Source organism: Salvelinus namaycush, chromosome 4, assembly GCF_016432855.1.
Source record: "Salvelinus namaycush isolate Seneca chromosome 4, SaNama_1.0, whole genome shotgun sequence".
In the NCBI taxonomy this organism is placed as follows: Eukaryota; Metazoa; Chordata; class Actinopteri; order Salmoniformes; family Salmonidae; genus Salvelinus; species Salvelinus namaycush.
In genome coordinates, this window is record NC_052310.1 from 14,028,609 (window position 1) to 14,052,456 (window position 23,848).

Sequence of the window (23,848 nt, forward strand, 5' to 3'; positions counted from 1 at the left end):
TCCACTTGTCTTTCAGACAAGGAGGTGACTGAAATTGTTGTTTTAATGCAAAAAAAAACCTGTACAAAATAAAATGTATTATTATTCCCATACCATTATTACAGAGAATCAGACAAAATATGCTACCCTCTGCCTATTGGCTACTTAGCTTATTCAAGTCTGTCTTAAAATACAACGCTACCCCTTTAAGACAAAAAAAAGCTAATTTACCTGACTCACTTGTGCTCTTGTAGGAAGCAATCACTCCCCTATTGCTGACATCAACATGTATTGATCACATCTTTACTAATGCTGCAGAAATTTGCTTGAAAGCAGTATCCAGATCAATCGGATGTAGTGATCACAATATTTTAGCCATATCTAGGAAAACCAAAGTTCCAAAGGCTGGGCCTAATACAGTGTATAAGAGGTCATACAATACGTTTTGTAGTGATTCCTATGTTATTGATGTTAAGAATATATGTTGGTTCGTGGTGTGTAATGAGGAGCAAACAGACACTGCACTTGACACATTTCTGAAATTGCTTTTCCAGTTGCTAATAAGCATGCACCAATTAAGAAAATTACTGTAAAAACTATTAAATCCCTATGGATTGATGAGGAATTGAAAAATGGTGTGGTTGAGAGGGATGAGGCAAAAGGAATGGCAAATAAGTCTGGCTGCACAACCGATTGGCAAAATGAGAAATCATGTGACTAAACTGAATAAAAATGTAAAATAAACTATACTATGGAACAAAGTTAAATGAAATAAAGAATGATAGTAAAAAGCTTTGGATCACCTTAAATTAATTTCTGGGAAAAAAGGCAAACTCAGCTCCATCATTCATTGAATCAGATGTCTCATTCATCACAAAAACAAGTGATATTGCCAACTACTTTAATGATTTTTTTCATTGTCAAGATTAGCAAACTTAGGCATGACATGCCAGCAACAAATGCTGACATCCAAGTATATCTGACCAAATTATGAAAGAGAACCATTGTAATTTTAAATTCCGTAAAGTTAGTGTGGAAGAGGTGAAAAAATTATTGTTGTCTATCAACCATGACAAGCCACCGGGGTCTTACAACTTGGATGGAAAATTACTGAGGATAATAGCGGACGATATTGCCACTCCTATTTGCAATTTAAGCCTACTAGAATGTGTGTCTAGGCCCATTACTTCTTTCAATCTTTACTAATGAATTGCCACTGGCTTTGAGGAAAGCCAGAGTGTCTATGTATGTGGATGACTCAACACTATACATGTCAGCTACTACAGCGACTGAAATACTTTTTATTTAACCTTCATTTAACTAGGCAAGTCAGTTAAGAACAAATTCTTATTTACAATGGGAACAGTGGGGTAACTGCCTTGTTGTTAGTGGAATTAAATAATTCCTCTAATGTACTCATTAATTAAAATCAATCTGTCTATTTATAAGAATTTGTAAGATACTTATTAACATAAAATAGACAGGATACAGTCTTATTAAAATTAGATAATAGTATTTATTCTCGGAGCACGCTACCATTTGACCATAAACAACAGTTTATATACAAGATATGACGTCATAGGTTACAGAATAAATTTCCTCCTCCTGACCAATATAAAACAGGTTCAAAAGTTCATTCCAACTCTTCAGCTCACACACATGACACACAATATAATCTATTCTCCTGAAGGCTCACTATAATTTATTACCACTTTAGCAGACAACTCAAGATAATGGAAGACCTAAAAAGTTACCCACAGCCTTATCTAAACATCTCAGGGCTAAGTTGGGTCAGTTCAACCATAGTTTAACGACCCTTTTTGCTTACTTTATAACCCACAGCACAAATCTCTTTCACTGGGCGTGCAGAGTTCAATTAGTTATAGTTTTATCTAAATCTAGAAATTGTTTTAGTTATTATTAACAAAATTCCTAACACTTGTTCAGGGGCAGAACGACACATTTTTACCTTGTCAGCTCAGGGATTTAATCCAGCAACCTTTCGGTTACTGGCCCAATGCTCTAACCACTTTGCAACTCTTTGGGTGGCTGGTAGCCGTTAGTTTCAGAGTGGGTGGCAAGGGATAAGTTAGTCCTAAATATTTCTAAAACTAAAAGCATTGTATTTGGGACAAATCATTCACTAAACCCTAAACCTCAACTAAATGTTGTAATAAATAATGTGGAAATTGAGCAGGTTGAGGTGACTAAATTGCTTGGAGTTACCCTAGATTGTAAACTGTCATGGTCAAAACATATTGATACTGGGGAGAAGTCTGTCCATAATAAAGTGTTGCTCTGCATTCTTAAAAGCACTATCAGCAAGACAGAACCTACAGGCCCTAGTTTTGTCGCAAAAAGGACTTAGGAAAATTGCAATTGGTTGGTTCAGAACAGGGCAGCACGGCTGGCCCTTGGATGGACACAGAGAGCTAATATTAATAATATGCATGTCAATCTCTCCTGGTTCAAATTGGAGGAGAGATTGACTTCATCACTACTTGTATTTATGAGAGGTATTTACATGTTAAATGCACATGTTGAACGAGCTGTTTGTTTGATCTACGGGCGCACAGCTTGGACACCCATGCATACCCCACAAGACATGCCACAAGAGGTCTCTTCACAGTCCCCAAGTCCAGAACAGACTATCGAAGGCGCACAGTACCACATAGAGCCATGACTACATGGAATTTTATTCCACAGCAAGTAACTCATGCAAGCAGTAAAATTTGATTTAAAAAACACCTTATGGAACAGCGGGGACTGTGAAGCAACACAAACATCAAATCAAACTTTGGCACATACAACAAGTGTAGACCTTACTGTGAAATGCTTACTTACAAGCCCTTAACCAACAGTGCAGTTCAAGAACAGTTAAGAAAATATTTACCAAATCAAAAATTATAAAAAGTGACACAATAACGAGGCTATATTTTAATTTCTTTATTATTTTATTTTACCTTAATTTAACTAGGCAAGTCAGTTACGAATAAATTCTTATTTTCAATGACGGCCTAGGAACAGTGGCATCTGTTCCAGTAGTATAACTGCCTTATACAGGGGTTACCGGTACCGAGTCAATGTAGGTAGGGGTGAAATGATGTAGGTAGGGGTGAAATGTAATCAAACCCACAAATGCTGACGCTCCAGATACTCAACTAGTCTAAAGAAGGCCAGCATATTGTTTATTTAATCAGAACAACAGTTTTCAGCTGTGCTAACATAATTGCAAAAGGGGTTTCTAATGATCAATTAGCCTTTTAAAATGATAAACTTGGATTAGCTAACACAACGTGCCATTGGAACACAGGAGTGATGGTTGCTGATAATGGGCCTCTGTAAATCAGCTGTTTCCAGCTACAATAGTCATTTACAACATTAACAATGTCTACACTGTATTTCTGAGCAATTTGCTGTTATTTTAATGGACAAAAAATTTCATTTTCTTTCAAAAACAAGTATATTTCTAAGTGGCCCCAAACTTTTGAACGGTGGTGTAGGTCCTGGATGGCAGGAAGCTTGGCCCCAGTGATGTACTGGGCCGTACGCACTACCCTCTGTAGCACCTTATGGTCAGCTGCTGAGCAGTTGCCATACCAGGAGGTGATGCAACCGATCAGGATGCTCTCGATGGTGCAGCACAGACACATGCATACACACACACACATGATAGCATACGCACTATACACACACATACACATGGATTTTGTACTGTATATATGTGGTAGTGGTAGAGTAGGGGCCTGAGGGCCCACAGTCTGAATGTATTGTAATGTTTTTAAAATTGTTTAAACTGCCTGAATTTTGCTGGACTCCAGGAAGAGTAGCTCCTGCGTTGGCAGCAGCTAATGGGGATCCATAATAAATACAAATATTACAAATGATCTATAACTCACTAACTAGCAAAGGATATGAACAAAATGTGCACGTGGCTACATGCAGCTCTTGCTTTGATCTCAAAACAAGAGCATCTACTCACAACCACAGCTGTAAACACAGTCCAGTACAAAGTAAACGGCAAAGATCTATGTATGGCAATAGACTTTTTGCATATAGGTCTACTGCGGCTCTGATTGGTTATGCCACACAGGTCTGTGTAGCGTACGGGCTGAGTCCTGCGCAATAGAATCCTACTCCGATGCATTGTGCCTTCAACAAAATCTCTTGCATAGATCGTTTTGTTTCAGTATGATGCATTGAAAGTGGCTAATATTGCATTGATTCGATCACAATTGCCACAGTAAAGGGAACCGTTGAGACTGTTAACTTACGGGGAAAACTCTAGAAAGTTGAGTGAAGTTCAATCTTGTGCTTTTCTCCTTGGGCTGATATTGCTTCTCATGCACTCTGTGCAGCAGTCCTCCTACGGAGCTGCATAGCAGTATCAAGGCTACTGCGCGGCACGCGCGCACACAATTTAGAGGGAACATTGGTTGTAATAGAGGTTGGTGCATGGGTGGATGTTTATGAATGGCAGACCTTGAGATATAGAAAAGAGAACAAAGCAAATACTATTTCTTAGAGACATTTTAATTTGTCTTTAAGCATATGATCTGTGTGCAGTACCTCGTCTTTCCATTTAAAAGACTGAATGCACAGCAATGAATGATAGTTATGTTACTGTGTATCCTAAAACTAGTAATTGAAGAAGCCTATACACAACAATTAAGTCTGATAATTTCCTTAACATTTTCTCATGCTGTACAGTACCAGTCAAAAGTTTGGACACACCTACTCATTCCAGGGTTTTTCTTTATTTTTTAAAACTATTTTCTACATTGTTGAATAATAGGGAAGACATCAAAACTATGAAATAACACACATGGAATCATGTCGTAACCAGTGTTAAACAAATCAAAATATATTTTATATTTGAGGTTCTCCACCCTTTGCCTTGATGACAGATTGCAAACTTTTGACTGGTACTGTATGTCCTTTTTCAGACATCAGGCAGACATCCTGGTCGGTTTCACTTTATTATGAAGAAGGTCAGTTTGTTTGTGAATGTGCTTTATCACAACAAGAAGACCAGTAGAGATTGGGCAAAAGGAGATTATACATGTGTACTTCTGAGCTGATCAGTCATACAGAGGAAGAGGATAAAGGAGAGTTATGCTCAAAAAGAGATAGAAACAGAGTGATAGATAAAGGGAGAAGTAGAAGACCGAGGGAGAGGAAGGAGAAACAGAGTGATAGATAAAGGGAGAAGTAGAAGACCGAGGGAGAGGAAGGAGAAACAGAGTGATAGATAAAGGGAGAAGTAGAAGACCGAGGGAGAGGAAGGAGCAACAGAGTGATAGATGAAGGGAGAAGTAGAAGACCGAGGGAGAAGAAGGAGAAACAGAGTGATAGATAAAAGGGAGAAGTAGAAGACCGAGGGAGAGGAAGGAGAAACAGAGTGATAGATAAAGGGAGAAGTAGAAGACCGAGGGAGAGGGAGGGAACAGATATTGACTGAGAGCCATGAGCAATGTTCTGTATTTCTAATACTCTAAGTGTACTGATACCCACGGACTCACTCCCTCCTGCTTCCCACCCGGCAACAGTGTGATGTTCGTGGCCTGCCACCTCTTCCCTATACGCACACGTGCAGACTGAACGGCACTGCACTCAACCCCCCCTCCCTACCAACGAATCCCTCTTCCCCTTCGATTTGGCACTGGTTAAAGACAGTGCAGAGTACATTAGCTACTACACTACAGGGGTCATAGAGAGAGTGGGAAATAAAAGAGAGGTCAGGTGCTTCTACAGTCAATACCTATCTCACAGCAACCAGATTATCCAGCTGTAAATGGGAATCTACAGCCGGGGCCGCTGCCTGGGACTCTTTACCGAGCCCTGGCCCCCTGCAGGTCCCGCAGAACCACATTGACCTAACACAGAGGTGTGATTATAGGGACGATAGTGACCCATCCCTATCTTGTTGCGCACGTATGATAGCTATTGATTAGGATTCTTTTTTTGTCTTTTGTCACAGATCGGGAAGCTATGACATGATTCTGTTGGAGACGTAAGTAGTGAGAGGTTTTGGATGGGGGTAGAAGTAAGTTTACATTTAGCAGATGCTCTTATCCATACCCAGTGGGCAAAAACTGGTTGAATCAACATGGTGACGTTGAATCAATGTGGAAAAGGTGTTGGATTTGCAAAAAGTCATCAACGTAATGGCATTTCGGATATTTTTCACTTAACTTTTAACCTACACTGAACAAAAATATAAACGCAACATGTAAAGTGTTGGTCCCGTATTTCATGAGCTGAAATAAAAGATCCCAGAAATGTTCCATACACACACAAACGTTTATTTCTCTCAAATGTTGTGCACAAATGTGTTTACATTGCTGTTAGTGAGCATTTCTTCTTTGCTAAGATAATCCATCCACCTGGCAGGGGTGGCATATCAAGAAGCTGATTAAACAGCATGATCATTACAGGTGCACCTTGTGCTGGGGACAATTAAAGGCCACTCTAAAATGTGCAGTTTTGTCACACAACGTAATGCCACAGATATCTCAAGTTTTAAGGGAGCGTGCAATTGACATACTGACTGCAGGAATGTCTACCAAAGCTGTTGCAAGATAATTGAATGTTAATTTCTCTACCATAAGCCGCCTCCAACGTTGTTTTAGAGAATATGGCAGAACGTCCAACCCGCCACAACATCTGGAATCTTCACCTGCAGGATCATCTGAGAGCAGTGACCGGACAGCTGATGAAGCTGAGGAGCATTTCTGTCTGTAATAAAACTATTTTGTGGGGAAGAACTAATTCTGATTGTCTGTGCCTGGCTCTCCAGTGGGTGGACCTGGCTCCCAAATGGGTGGGCCTATGCCCTCCCAGGCACATCCATGGCTGCGGCCCTGCCCAGTCATGTGATATCTATAGATTAGGGCCTAAATAATTCATTTAAATTGACAGATTTCCTTATATGAACTGTAACTCAGTAAAATTATTGAAATTGTTGCATGTTGCATTTTATGTTTGTTCAGTAAAAATCCAATGACATGGTGCTATTTTTTGTTGATTTCACATTGAATTCACAATAGTTGACAACTCAAACAAATGTAAATCAAAACTAGACGTTGAACTGACGTTGGAATTCAGAAAAATACGAAATCATGACGTCAGTGATCTTGAGGTTGGAAAGTCAGAGCTCTAGAAAGAGGCCTGAGTTCCTGAGTTGGAATTTCGAGTTGGATAGCCGTTCAAAAAATTTTTTATCCCAGTCGGTGCGCATTTTTTTACAAGTTCCCAGTTGTCTTGAACTCACTGAAGTCGGATGTCAGAGATTTCCCAGTTCCCAGTTGTCTTGAATGCAGCATTAATGCTCAGAGGGAGAAGGCAGGGTATTCCATTTTAAGTCAGGAACCAAAACTCCTCCGTAGTGACATGTGAATGAGTTGTCACATGACAGCTTGATCATCTGTTCGATTTCGCTTACCGGCATGTTAACTGAGCCAGGATCACAGTCAAACGGATTGGAAAGTAGGTCCCAAAGTTCTCTTCCATTCATTGGAGGTGAGCAGTCATCATTCGTGTGGGACACCGGCCTGGTCTCATAGCACCCGGGACACTTACTGATGCTGTTTTCTGTTAGATACATGCACAGCCGAGGGAAGGGGGCATGGTTCGCTTTTGAACGACTTTCCAATAGGGTTGCAAAGGGTCGGAAATTTTCTGGTAAATATTTGTAATTTTTCCGCAAACTTTCAGTGGGAATTTGGGAAATTTTGCTTAAATTCATCAAAAAAGTTAGCTTATAACAATGAACCTTTTTTGTGGGATACACATAAGGCAATTCTAGGTCTTGTGGCATATTTTGTTAAGCTATCACCAATTCAATGGAATTGCAACCCTCTGCATGCACAGTGCATTCTTCCATCACATGTGCAGTGCACTCTTCCATCACATGTACAGCTGATTCTCAAGATCTTGCACACTAATGAGATGATATTGATCCCACACTACTACACTGTCGGAGCCAAGGACTACATGCTTTCTGGTAAGTTTGATTACAATACTGGGTGGGGTAAATATATTTTATATGACATACAGTGGGGCAAAAAAGTATTTAGTCAGCCACCAATTGTGCAAGTTCTCCCACTTAAAAAGATGAGAGAGGCCTGTAATTTTCATCATAGGTACACTTCAACTATGACAGACAAAATGAGAAAAAAAATCCAGAAAATCACATTGTAGGATTTTTAATGAATTTTTTTGCAAATTACGGTGGAAAATAAGTATTTGGTCAATAACAAAAGTTTATCTCAATACTTTGCTATATACCCTTTGTTGGCAATGACAGAGGTCAAACGTTTTCTGTAAGTCTTCACAAGGTTTTCACACACTGTTGCTGGTATTTTGGCCCATTCCTCCATGCAGATCTCCTCTAGAGCAGTGATGTTTTGGGGCTGTTGCTGGGCAACACGGACTTTCAACTCCCTCCAAAGATTTTCTATGGGGTTGAGATCTGGAGACTGGCTAGGCCACTCCAGGACCTTGAAATGCTTCTTACGAAGCCACTCCTTCGTTGCCCGGGCGGTGTGTTTGGGATCATTGTCATGCTGAAAGACCCAGCCACGTTTCATCTTCAATGCCCTTGCTGATGGAAGGAGGTTTTCACTCAAAATCTCACGATACATGGCCCCATTCATTCTTTCCTTTACACGGATCAGTCGTCCTGGTCCCTTTGCAGAAAAACAGCCCCAAAGCATGATGTTTCCACCCCCATGCTTCACAGTAGGTATGGTGTTCTTTGGATGCAACTCAGCATTCTTTGTCCTCCAAACACGACGAGTTGAGTTTTTACCAAAAAGTTCTATTTTGGTTTCATCTGACCATATGACATTCTCCCAATCTTCTTCTGGATCATCCAAATGCTCTCTAGCAAACTTCAGACGGGCCTGGACATGTACTGGCTTAAGCAGGGGGACACGTCTGGCACTGCAGGATTTGAGTCCCTGGCGGCGTAGTGTGTTACTGATGGTAGGCTTTGTTACTTTGGTCCCAGCTCTCTGCAGGTCATTCACTAGGTCCCCCCGTGTGGTTCTGGGATTTTTGCTCACCGTTCTTGTGATCATTTTGACCCCACAGGGTGAGATCTTGCGTGGAGCCCCAGATCGAGGGAGATTATCAGTGGTCTTGTATGTCTTCCATTTCCTAATAATTGCTCCCACAGTTGATTTCTTCAAACCAAGCTGCTTACCTATTGCAGATTCAGTCTTCCCAGCCTGGTGCAGGTCTACAATTCTGTTTCTGGTGTCCTTTGACAGCTCTTTGGTCTTGGCCATAGTGGAGTTTGGAGTGTGACTGTTTGAGGTTGTGGACAGGTGTCTTTTATACTGATAACAAGTTCAAACAGGTGCCATTAATACAGGTAACGAGTGGAGGACAGAGGAGCCTCTTAAAGAAGAAGTTACAGGTCTGTGAGAGCCAGAAATCTTGCTTGTTTGTAGGTGACCAAATACTTATTTTCTACCATAATTTGCAAATAAATTCATTAAAAATCCTACAATGTGATTTTCTGGATTTTTTTTCTAATTGTGTCTGTCATAGTTGAAGTGTACCTATGATGAAAATTACAGGCCTCTCTCATCTTTTTAAGTGGGAGAACTCGCACAATTGGTGGCTGACTAAATACTTTTTTGCCCCACTGTATATTCCCATTAATTCCCACGGAAAGTTTCCACCTCTGAATATTCCCATATTCTCCAATAATAATAATTTCCTCTGAATCCACTGATTCTGTCACTCATCTGTAGAATGTTTTTGTATTTCCCCTACATGCTTGCGTTCAGTTCATTCAGTTTCCCCAAAAATGTCTGTTAAATAGGCAGGGAGACACATTTTCTTTTCATTAGACAGAAAGTCAACCAAGTCTGTTTTTTTACATTTATTGTGAATGACAACAGTTCCCCTCTCAATGTGAAAAATCTTTACAACACCCCTTCTATAACCACCAAGCCTTTGTGTGAAATAGAACACTGTCATGCTCTGATCCCGTCTCTCCACATAGTTTCGTGAACAGGCGTGCGCAAAGTGGATGTGGTTTGCTGCAGTTTACGATCAAAGTTACGTGCTGCAGTATGTCTCTGAGTTCTGTGCTCAGCTCTTTTGCCGCCAGTTGCTCTCTGTGTATCATACAATGTGTCCATATGTCCATATTTACTTTGGGCACGTCATTCAGACAGGAAGCGGAGAAAAAAGGGACCTAGCCCTAAGAAGATGCATTCCAGGTGACTGCCTCATGAAGCTCGTTGTGAGAATGCCAAGAGTGTGCAAAGCTGTCATCAAGGCAAAGGGTGGCTATTTGAAGAATCTCAGATATAAAATAGATTTTGAAATAAAATAGATTTTTAAACACTTTTTTGGTTACTACATGATTCCATATGTGTTATTTCATAGTTTTGATGTCTTCACTATTTTCTACAATTTAGAAAAAATTAAAAGAAAAGAAAAACCCTTGAATGATTAGGTGTTCTAAAACTTTTGTCCGATAGTGTATAGCGAACAAAAGTCAATGCATGGGCCTTTCAGCCCTCACAGCTAACGCCCATTTGGAGAGCATAAGCTGGGGAGTTTTTGAGTTGTTCAGTAAGAATTTCTTCTTCATTGTTAGCAAAAGCATGAATTCTTTGTTTAACAGTGTTATCTGACAAAGGTATTGATATGAGTTTCTTTGCCTCTGCTTCCTCACACATTTTTCTCACCATATCAATTGCCCCATTTATATCAAAATCTGTCTAATATTGTGTGGTTTCATAGTGTAGCAGGCCTAGCCATTCACTGTGGGAATGGTTCAAGTGCAACAGTCAAGTGCAGACTTTTCCCATGATCTAAATGGCACTCTATGGTTGAAATTTACCTTTTAGATTTTAATCATTTTAACCTGTTTGGGCTGCAAGCCCGATGTCGGTACACTTATGACAACAGCCAGCTCAAAGTGCAGGGCGCGAAATTCAAAAGATATTTTTTTTAAATATTTAACTTTCACACATTAACAAGTCCAATACAGCATATGAAAGGTACACATCTTGTGAATCAAGCCAACATGTCCAATTTTTTAAATGTTTTACAGGGAAGACAAAATATGTAAATCTATTAGCTAACCACGTTAGCAAAAGACACCACTTTTCTAACTCCATCAGTTTCTTACTCCATCACTAGCTATCACAAATTCGACCAAATAAAGAAATAAATAGCCACTAACCAAGAAAAAACTTCATCAGATGACAGTCTGATAACATATTTATGTATAGCATATTTTTTGTTCGAAAAATTTGCATATTTCAGGTATAAATCATAGTTTACATTTCAGCTACAATCAGAAATTGCACCGAAAGCAGCCATAATATTTACAGACACCAACGTCAAATACCTAATTACTCATCATAAAACATTTCAGAAAAAGACATAGTGTACAGCAATTGAAAGACAGGCATCTTGTGATTCCAGACAATACTTCCGATTTATTAAATGTTTTACAGCGAAAACAAAATGTAGCACTATATTAGCGTAGCCACAATAGCCAGAAACACTTGGGCGCCCACGACCAGTTCACATGCACGACAGATATTAGAAATAGCATTATAAAATGTTTCTTACTTTTGGTGATCTTTCGTCAGAATGTTGGACAAGGTGTTCTTTGTCCAGAAAAGTCGTTGTTTTGAACTGGAACGGCAAATTCCCCTCTTCATTTAGCATGGGCACTTGCCAAGTGCTACATATATCTCCAACGTAATCAAAGTCAGAGAACGGATCACGGCAAAACTCCCGAAAAAATTTCAATAATCTGATTAAACTATATTGAAAAAACATACTTTACGATGATATGGACACATGTATCAAAAAAAATCTAAGACGGAGAAGTTATTCGTTCATAACGACAGCTAAAAAGAAGCCAAATCCATGTCCCCTTTGCGCGCTCCAGAAACCGGAAGTGGACGGTCACGTCAAAGAAATAGCTTTTATTCCACCTTAGACCAAGATAAACACAATTTTTTTTCTCTCACCACCTCTTGACCAACCAGGGGAAGGTGTATGAAATGTACGTAGGCTCTTACGTCTTATGCCCATGTATAGGCAAGAAGTTGAACAGAGCATCGATTTCTGACATTCCACTTCCTGGTCAGGAAAAGTGCTGCAGAAGGAGTTCTGTTTCACTCAGAGAAATAATTCCAACGGTTTTAGAAACTAGAGAGTGTTTTCTATCCAATAATAATAATAATATACATATTGTACGAGCAAGAATTGAGTACGAGGCCGTTTGAAATGGGCACGATTTAACTGGCTACTCAATACTTTACCTTGCAGCCATAAGAGGTTTTAATTTAGATTTTTAAGGTTAACCACATTACAATGATTTTGAGATACAAAGACGATATTAGAATTTCTCCCACGACCTCATTTTCATATCAGGTTACCCCACATGGGATAGGCCCCCCTAGTTTGGGATACGCTGCCTTAGAGAGTTCCTCAATGAGCTTGACACCTTGATAAGCTCATTTCCTGATGATGGCTCACCACTCATTGTACTTGGCGACTTCAACCTCCTGACGTCTCCCTTCGATTAATTTGTTCCCAACTCTCTCTTTCCCCTCCTTGCCACTTTTGACCTCACCTTTCGCAGTCCCCTCCCACTCACAAGGCAGGCAATATGCTTGACCTCATCTTTACTAGAGGCTGTTCGCCTACTAATATCACTGCAACCCCCCTTTCAGGTCTCTGATCACTACTTTGATTCCTTTTCTGTCTCCCTTTTCTCCAACTCTAGCCACTCAGACCCTACCCAGATAGTCATGCGCCATCGCAATCTTCGCTCTCCCTTTCCCACTACACTCTCCTCTTCTATCCTATCATCTCTTCCTTCTGCTAAATCTGATTCTGCCTCTTCAATCGTACTCCTCTCTTTCTGCATCCTATGATTCGCACTGTCCCAGGACAACACCCTGTCGTTCTCTGCAAACATCAAAGCAGTGACTCGCTTCTGCATGTTTATGCTCTACAACATCTGTAGAGTACGACCCTACCTCACAGAGGAAGCGGTGCAGGTCCTAATCCAGGAAATTATTATCTCCCCTCTGAACTACTGGAACTCGCAGCTGGCTAGGCTCCACGCTTGTGCCATCAAACCCCTGCAATTTATCCAGAACGCTGGTGTTCAACCTTCCCAAGTTCTCCCATGTCACCCCGCTCCTCCTCACACTCCACTGGTTTCCAGTCGAAGCGCGCATCCACTGCAAGACCATGGTACTTGCCTACGTAGCAGCAAGAGAAACTTACCTACCTTCAGGCTATGCTCAAACCCTTCACCCCAACCCAAGCCCTCTGTTCTGCCACCTCTGGTCTCTTGACCTACGGGAGGGCAGTTCCCACTCAGCCCAGTCAAAACTCTTCTCTGTCCTGTCACCTCAATGGTGGAACCAGCTTCCTGATCTAGGAAAGCAGAGTCCCCGCCAATCTTCCAAAACCATCTGAAACCCTAATTCCGTCGAAGAGTATTTTAAATAATCCCACAGCACCACCTTCTCACACTCGTACTTTACTCTTTTTTCCCCCCTGACTAGCTCTACCTTTGCTGATAGCTACTTTATTGAGGAAAAAGGTACTTACTGTGATGTGTGGTTGTCCCACCTAGCTATCTTAAGATGAATGTACTAACTGTAAGTTGCTCTGGATAAGAGCGTCTGCTAAATGACTGAAATGTACCAACATTTGTTTTCCAAAAAATATCCCTTAAATGTCTAAATCTGCCTTTACTGTAACATATTTGAGACATCAGCAAACAGGACCTCATGAGTATCCCAAAAGAAGTAGACTGCAGAAGAGGAAGCTTGTCACCTTTAGTGCACTACGGCAGAACTGTAGAAGACATAAAGAAATGTGACTGACAGTGAGTCAAGATGAGAATCCCTTCTCTTATTGTCTGGAAAGTTATTTTAAGTCTAGACATTCATGTAAGATGGCCTATGACTGCATGCAACAGGCCCGAGCTTGCAGCTCCTGGTTTATATTTGGTTCTACAGAGACTAAGGGAAAACCAGAATAAAACAAGCTGTTTTGGTCCACCTTTCTTTGAACACAAAGGCACATAACATTTTGTGGCTTGGCAGTGTATTTATTTTTAGACAATCTCTTATCTGCCGAGCAGCCTAATACTTGGTCAATGCTTTGATGATGAAGTAGAGACAAAGAGACTATGGCTTATGTCCATACATCCCAAATTCATGCAGCAACACCCTCAGGAGAAATGTTTGGTAAGACGGTCATAGGTCAACATTCCAGACTGTCAATTCAATTTGTTACACACGAGTTATAAGTCATGACTGTACCTCATAACCCCAGGGCAGTCTGAACCACAAGGTTGACCCATCTGAAGGAGCTGAAAGCTTTTTTACAACCAAATCTCTAAATCTTCTAAATGGCATGTTATAGAGAACAATTTCACTTGTTTTTGAGATACTTACCACAACAAAATGTAACATCATTTTGCGGATAAAGTTCGGAGTGACTTGTGTACTACATCTGAAGATGTGCATCTCTATACTTCTGTTTCTAAGAGGACGTACAGTATTTTGGTGTTTTTGGAGCATCTGCTTATGTTTTTTCAGAGTCCTGCTTGTTTCTCACAAACAAGTGGGGGGAAAAGTTGTATAAAAAAAGGGTCTGGACCCTTCTATAACATGCCATTTACATCAAAAATAGAGATTTGGTCATAAAAAAAGCTAAATTCTCCTTTAAGTTAGAGAAAGAGATAAAGTTCTTATGTGAATCATTTTTGTGTATGTCTGCACGGAGTGAACCAGAATGACAGTAAACTGGTTCGTTCTTGCCTGGATGCGAAGAGCAGATAAATATTGAGGAATCCATGGCAATGGCTTTAGGCGAGGGCAGACCTGTCTGCTTTCAAAACAGACTGACAGACAAACGAACGGGCAGACAGTAGACAGGTGCGAGTTACCCAAACAGACAGACTGACAGAAATATAGCCAGTATGATGTATTTTGCATCATATGATGCAAAATGCAGCATCGTATGATGCAATAGGCATCATACCGGCTGTATTTCTGTATTTTGAAAGTTATATATCTTGAAAACTTTATCTGACATGCAAAACATTTTGGGACTATATCAACAATGGACTAATGAAACAAATACCGAAAGAGTTTTCCTTTAACAAAATGTAACTTTTGTGTCAAACTTTTTCTTCCACCTTTGTTTGCTACTACTGCTACTTCAGTTCTCTGTTATGGTATTTATTTGTCCAGTCGTTTATCAGTGTCGCCCACACACTATCCTCTAACCTCTACAGCTATATAACTGGAGGAGGAGACCAACAAATAAAAAGTAAACAAGTTGGAGACTATGGCAACATAACTATCTAAAACTTATCTTGCATGAAAAATGAAAGCATTTTGTATGTTTTCCTAAAATAAAACTTTCCTCTAAGTTCATTGTCCTATAGATATGTTTGTCTTTTGCTGTCTGTGTCTGTTGTCCTATCCTATTCATCAAATTAGAATACAGTACATGGCTACATGTGTATAATCCTCAGGTTGAGTTACTCATCTGTCCAGCGACCCCAGATCCTGGATTAGGGTTGTAAGAACAGACAAGAACTCCACAACCGAAAACATACTGTATCATATGTCCTACACTCATCTGCATATTGGAGTTGTATGTTTTCCACATTGGGTCAGAACAGAGTGGTCAGCTAAGGGATCAGTCAGAAAATAACTTTTGTGCGTGTGTGTGGGGGGGGGGGGTTGATGTGTTTTGCATGCGTCTCTGTTGGAGCATCCAGCCCCAGCCTTGCCCCAGGCTCCACTGTGAATATTTTGATGCAATCGCTCCCGTGTGTGTCACCCTCCTCAGCTCTTACAATGCTGAATGTGCTCAGGAGACCTGGTGTCACAAGGTGCTGGTGGGTCTCACAGTGTCTCGACCTCAGCACGGTAAGGAAAGTCCCTATTAATTAACTATGACTCAATGGAACAGTTCAACCCACTCTGTAAATGGGAGTAGATTCACTCACAAGTTCTTTCAATAAATCAATGGAATGTCAATGTGAGAACCAGCAAAAGCTCACACATTTCAGTTGGTTTGCTGGGATTGAAAACAAAAACAACATGCTCTGTATACATCACAGCTCTTTCTGGGAACGCAGACACTATGAATCAAGACTGCTATTGTTTGTACAGTAGAATGTCAAGAGTGTGCTCATAACAGACGAACGGGGGAAGAAAACATCCACCAGATAAGGTAGGCCTATTCCACATTGGTTTCATCTCTCGCTCTCTTTGTTGACTGTGTCAAACCTACTACTGATAAAAATGAGATAGGTGGGGGAAAAAACGATCACTTTTCCTCTCAAATATTTTTCTGTCAAAGCTCAAAACCAATGTCGCCAAGGAAATCATCGCTAAGATCACCACTACCATGGTTACGGGTATACGAGCACAGGACAACGTGATTTAGACCTAGTATACGTCAGGGTGGAGATGGGCAGCGCGGTGTGTTTCAGAGGAGGTGTGCTTTCCACGAAATACACATTCCATGTCTTCAAACCATTTACATGGGACTCTGTCCTATTGTAACATGATACAGAGGGTGGAAGTTTGGTGAAGGCTAAAGGAAAGACAAGGAGCAGACATAAAAACCGAATCGTAAAATAGGTTGAATTCAATCGGAATGTTATGATGGATCATATCCAATTGTGTTATTTTGGGACTGGTTGATAGTGACACACCACATGTGTCACACACTCTCATGTCCAGCTTATTATATGGTTGTTCCGACAAAATAGCAAAGCTCTTAGCAGAACACACAATTACACCTTCTGTAAGGGTAGGCAACAACACGTCTGCTACGCTGATCTCAACACGGGGGCCCCTCAGTGGTGTGTGCTTAGTCCCCTCCTGTACTCCCTGTTCACCCACGACTGCTTGGCCAAACACGACTCCAACACCATCTTTAAGTTTGCTGACCACACAACAGTGGTAGGCCTGATCACCGACAACGATGAGACAGCCTATAGGGAGGAGGTCAGGGACCTGGCAGTGTGGTGCAGGGACAACATCCTCTCCCTCAATGTCAGCAAGACAAAGGAGCTGATCGTGGACTACAGGAAAAGACAGGCCAAACAGGCCCCCATTAACATCGACGGGGCTGTAGTGGAGCAGGTATAGAGTTTCAAGTTCCTTGGTGTCCACATCACCAACAAATTATCATGGTCCAAACACACCAAGACAGTTGTGAAGAGGGCACATCAACACCTTTTCCCCCTCAGGAGACTGAAAAGATTTGGCATGGGTCCCCAGATCCTCAAAAAGTTCAACAGCTGCACCATCGAGAGCATCCTGACCGGTTGCATCACCACCTGATATGGCAACTGCTCAGCATCTGACTGTAAGGCGCTACAGAGGGTAATGCGTATGGCCTAGTACATCACTGGGGTCAAGCTTCCTGCCATCCAGGACCTATATACTAGGCGGTGTCAGAGGAAAGCCCAAAAAATTGTCAGACTCTATTCACCCATGTCATAGACTGTTCTCTCTGATGACCTCTGACCCCCCCCCCCCCCCCCCCCCCCCTCCATTTGTATTTTACACTGCTGCTACTTGCTGTTTATTATCTATGCATCGTCACTTCACCCCTACCTACATGTACAAACTACCTCGACTAACCTGTACCCCCGCACATTGACTCGGTACCAGTACTCCCTGTATATAGCCTCGTTATTGTATTGTTACTTTTTTATTATTTTTTGGTAAATATTTTCTTAACTCTTTCTTGAACTGCACTGTTGGTTAAGGGCTTGTAAGTAAGCATTCCATGGTAAGGCGCATGTGACAAATAAAGTTTGATTTGATTTGTCTCTTACCTCAGCTCTATCACACACACACACCGCGACTGCACAAACACCAACAAAACATGTGACCACCCACACAAATGAACACCTTTAGATGTTTGAGGGATTGACCTCTGACCCCTGCATGTTAGTAATGAAGCAGAGAGAAGAACAAAACACACTCTTCCTCTATGGTTTCAGCCATTAATGTGGGCCACTTACAGAGAGGGCAAACTAGGGCAGTCTGACAGCGATGAAGGCACCAAAAACAAGAGTGAGATGAATTGCCATGTTGCTATAGTAACACAAATAAATACAAAATGGACCGTGAATTAGAGAGAATGAAATGGAGAGACTACAATAGAAGAAGGATAGAGAGCACTAGATGTGGGGGGGGAAATAAGACAAAGGCGATATAAGCTGAGGTTAGAGATGAGGGCACAGAAATAGGTAACAGAAGATGACGCTCGCCTTTGTCTTTCATCCTTGATATGTCAAGCTTTTTTTTCTGCATTTCTCACTGCTCCGATGTGAAATAGAGGATGTGGGGTGGAAAGAAAAACATGGTCTGTTATTGACTGTAAACATCTAATTGTCTTTTAAATTTACCACCGATCAGTTCACGTAACAGGGTTGACCTGAGGGACAAATGGAAATTAATAATCACTAATCACATTAAATGGGGAGGTTAAAATCGTCCTAAATGTTGGACAAACATGACGTGGGACATGCCAAAATGGGGATTCTCAGAGAAAACAACAAATGTATTTTATGGAGTGGCTGCGGATCCAACTTCTCCGGACCCCTTTTCTCGACAGCTAAAGGTCCAAAGCTTCTGCGCAGGTGCAGGATTCTCTACTTCACACAGTTTCTTCTCTACTCATTCAACTGCCGTTACACAGAGAACAAGCTACTCTGGCGAATTTCTGTGATAAATGGTGCTCGTTTAATAAAGTTCGATCAAAGCTTAATGTCTGCAAGGTCACATAATGATAATATTCTACATAGCAGAGCCAAATATAATAGCATAGTATAAAGTTATTGTAAGACAAAAGACACCACATTTCCTATGCGGTATTAGGATGATCGTGCGAATGTTTGCATCTTTCTCTCATGCGGCCAAAACTCATCAGCGCGCACCACTAGGCAAAATATGTGCTTTGATTGAAACAAAACACAGGTATGCTACAGTTTGCACAATTTGCTGTAAAATTCACTCATTGTACATAATTCAAAACAACACTGTACATAACCCAAGAAGATCTCAATGCATATCCCATCAAACTGATTGAGATCAAATAGTTGGCATGCAGCATAGGCAAAATTGCCACCGGGAATTGTGGGGCATGTCCCCCTCAAGATTCAGAACAGGTCTATTTGTCCCCCCCACCCCAATAAAACATTTTTTTTTAAATGTGGGGTTGGTCGGTAGATAACATATGAAAAACTTCATAAGCAATGGAAAAATGTGTAGTATGTGTTTTTGGATGTAGCTAGTTTGTTAGCTAAGCTAGCCACCGTAACTCCTCCACTATGTGTTTTTGGACAGATGCTGTTGAGATTGGTAAGAAATGGCACTTCATGTAGTCATATCTTTTTTTGTCTTAAGGAATTAAATTACCTGATATGATGGTATATGGATCAGTTATACCGTTTAAAGCCATTATTTTAGAAATGTTTGCCCAAAGTCGACCTTAAAAGTTACTGTCCAGTGTTTCCAGATTTCTATGAAATATGACCTATAATTAATTACAATATGAGTTAAAGTTTTAATTTCAAAAAATAGAAATGATGTATGTTAATAGCAGCTTTTCTGTGTTGGAATGATGTGGACGTACCTCAACAACAGAATGGTGTGGGTGTATACCGGCCATTAAACATTTTCATGCGAGTAGACTGCTGATTGGCCAGCCCATCCTCCTTCAGGAGGATGACATCATCCTCGATGAGGAAATAGCAAGCATTTTTTGGTGGGGTTTGAGGTGAGGTTTTTCCCAATATATGCTTTGGCCACAAATACGAGTATAGGATCAGTCAACAACATTATTTGGCTATGAGTTAACAGAATATTAACTTTTAAAAGTAAGGTTTTCACTGAACAATTACTTTAAAACTGCAACATTTTGTCTCTGCCTCATGGCAAAATGTGTCGAATTGCATTGTAAAATGATACATTTTTCTGTCTGCCCCATGTCTTGAAATGCAGGAAGTTAGCTGTTTTCCATTTATCCTTCCACTTATATTGTGTTTTCAAAATCCTCCATATACCCCTCAAAATACCCCTCAAGAGAGGCATAATAAGTCATGTCAAACTGTGTAGAATTGCAGGAAATGCATTCTAAAATATCAAAAAGGACACACAGGACCCCCGTCTACTAAATGTAGATGGATTAAGCTGGAAGGTGAGGACAGAGAACCCAGCAGAATGGTCTGCTCAGCACAGCACTGGCATGAATCTGTAGCCTACAGCTGAGCACTGTGCACATATGAACACTTACAACAGAATAACATTTACAACAGGAACATCAAAAATTGCAAAAAAAAGCAGTGCGTCTGTACTGCATAAGTCAATCTAGTTTTATTTCACTCTTCACCTCAGATGGCACGGGTTTAGTTAAATACACTAACAATTGGGCTTGAACATCACGTTTTTAGGAGTAGAGCAGCTATGCCACTTGTCCCGCTCTCTGGTTGGTAGCCTATTTGATTAAACTACAGCATTTTTTACAAGCAGCGTACTTGGTTCCTTCTTTGTCAAAGACAACTCCATCAAATTTAGCCTAAACATTGCTATTTGCTTGGCTCTAATGTTAATGTTAGTGATGGGTTATTGGCTGCAACAAGACGTTGCAATTCATCTATTGAAGGCCTCACCATTTAGCCTACTGATGTAGGTTGGCATCTGAGGTAGCCTAGTGACTAGCTACAACTGGGGCGGGGCGCGAGAGTGAGCTGACTGAACGGGGAGGGGGGACATTACCTTTTTTATTAAGTAAACTATATTAGGCCTAGCCTACCCTGTATTTTAAATTAAATGCTCTAAACATGACATATTTCTACCCAAAAAACTCCGCTCATAACTATTCCTGTACTGCCCATTCCTGTAGACTGTTGCTCCTGTCCTGTCCTGTCCCACATTTGACTCTAGACCTTGACTCTCCTTCCTGCCAGAATCCCGTGGGACCCGTGTTCTGTGTCAACCTCTACTGCATAATCACCAGACATGTCACCCCATTGAACATGTTTGGGATGCTCTGGATCGACGTGTACGACAGCGTATTCCAGCTCCCGCCAATATCCAGCAACTTCGCACAGCCATTGAAGAGTGTAGCAGCATTCCACAATCAACAAATCAATGCGAAGGAGATGTGCCATGAGGCAAATCGTGGTCACACCAGATACTGACTGGTTTTCTGATCCACGCTCCTACTATTTCAAAATAAAATCAATTGTATCTATGAACAACAGATTCATATCTGTGTTCCCAGTCATGTGAAATCCATACATTAGGGCTTAATGCATTTATTTAAATTGACTGATTTCATGATATGAACTGTAACTCGTTACAATCTTTGAAATTGTTTCATGTTGCGTTTATATTTTTGTCCAGTGTAGCATCATGGAATATTTAAGGTTTTAATTACATGCCCACATCACAAGATATTTGTGAACTCGGGAAATCTGAGGAGAAGAGCAAGGAAACTGATAAGGAGGAACGATAATTCGAGAAACCCAGTTATATCCAGTTTTGATCACTGCATCCCAGCAGTGGAACCGAATGTATGCGTCAGAGTGTAACAGATAGATCTATTAGGAAAGATTGAGAATGGGATAAGGCCTGGAAATATGAAGCCTTCAGGTCCAAACAAACACTCAGCAGCCTTTTACCCTTGTTCTATCTTGACAAATCAGTGACGAGAAAAGGGGAAATAAACAAACCATTTAGTTGTCTTTTCGGTGCAGGAGATTGGCCGATGGATAGCAACAAATTGATTCTCAAGGATGTTGTTTGATGACTTTAGTCTACAAACAGATTTTCTTTGATGAATTTCCACGGTTTGCAATGCTCAAATGGTATCCCAAATGTTGGGCAATCAAAGCAATTTAAGAAGTTACACTTGTCATTAACATTAAATCCAGCAATGGGGGTTTGTTGTATCATTGGAAATAAGTACACTTTATGACCAAAAGTGCTTGTCGAACATCTCATTCCAAAATCATGGACATTAATATGGAGTTGGTCCCCCCTGAGCTGCTATAACAGCCTCTACTCTTTTGTGATGGCTTTCCACTAGGTGTTGGAACATTGCTGCGGGGACTCTGCAGTCACTAGAGCATTAGTGAGGTCGGTGTTCAATGAGGTTGAGGTCAGGGCTCTGTGCAGGCCAGTCAGGTTCTTCCACACTGATCTCGACAAACCATTTCTGTATGGACCTCGCTTTGTGCACGGTGGCATTGTCATGCTGAAACAGGAAAGGGCCTTGCCCAAACTGTTGCCACAAAGTTTGAAGCACACAATCGTCTAGAATGTCATTGTATGATGTAGCGTTAAGATTTCACTTCACTGGAACTAAGGGGTCTAGCCCGAACCATGAAAAAAAACATCCCCAGACCATTATTCCTCCTCCACCAAACTTTACAGTTGGAGCTATGCATTTGGGCAGGTAGTGTTCTCCTGTCATCCGCCAAACCCAGATTCGTCCGTTGGACTGCCAGATGGTGAAGTGTGATTCATCACTCCAGAAAACGCGTTTCCACTTCTCCAGTCCAATGGCAGCGAGTTTTACACCACTCCAGCCAATGCTTGACATTTCGCATTGATGATTTTAGGCTGCTCAGCCATGGGAACCTATTTCATGAAGCTCCCCGACGATTCTTACACGCTAAGTGCTTCAGCACTCGGGGGTCCCGTTCTGTGAGCTTGTGTGGCCTACGATTTCGTGGCTGAGCCGTTGTTTCTCCTAGATGTTTCCACTTCACAATAACAGCAAGTACAGTTGACTGGGGCAGCTCTAGCAGGGCATCAATTTGACAAACTGACTTGTTGGAAAGGTGACATCCAATGACGGTGCCACGTTGAAAGTCACTGAACTATTCAGTAAGGCCATTCTACTGCCAATGTCTACTGCCAGGCTATTTTTACAGAAAATGTGTATAAAACCTGTGTAAACTGTATATATGATTTATATGACAATATTTTAGGTTGACAATAATTCTATTACACAATTTCTGATAAATCACATGCCTTTGTTTTATTTTCCTGCATAAGTAAAATCTGTATTATGCCTCTATTGCCATTCATTCCAATTAGACTGGTTTGGATTTCTCCCTGACCGATATAGCTGCCATGTTCACCCCATTCTGGAACTTCAAGGATTTGTGACAGCGCCCCTCTAGTAATTTAATAGGATTTCTATGGTGCACACCCCCTCCTCGAATTACAGGAAATTAGCTGTAAAACTGCTCCGCGAAACTGTGGTACGCAGCTGACAAGAGATGCTTTCTGCCCAGAGCCAAGACTTAATGTTGATTGCGGGGGCGAAATCTGATTACTTTTGTTTACCGTGGGTGGTTGCATAATGCACTCTGCCCATCTCTTGGACAGGTATTGAATTACCAAGATTTTAAAGTAGTCCTGACAAAGTAATGTAACCAGCAGTAATTGTTGGGGCTTCTTTAGCATAGAGCCAGAAGAGGAGAGTGGTGGTAGTTTTGCAACCTCAGTCTGGTGCCAATTAAGATACAATAGCTTCAAAAAGAGTAGCATTTAAGATCACAAGATTTTAAAAACAATAACTTTTTGTAACCTTGGTTAAATGCATTATACACTGGTGGCTCATAGAAAGTGTTCCCACAATGTTTAACTAATGTTTCACTGTAAAACACAGCTGGCTTTTTGGAGTTTTGTAAGTCACACACAACAGCCATGGCTTCAAATATTGTATGGTTAATCCTAGGTCAACTACAAGGTGAGCTTTCATTGGAAGATGGGATGAAGGTCAAGAGGAAATGAGAGGT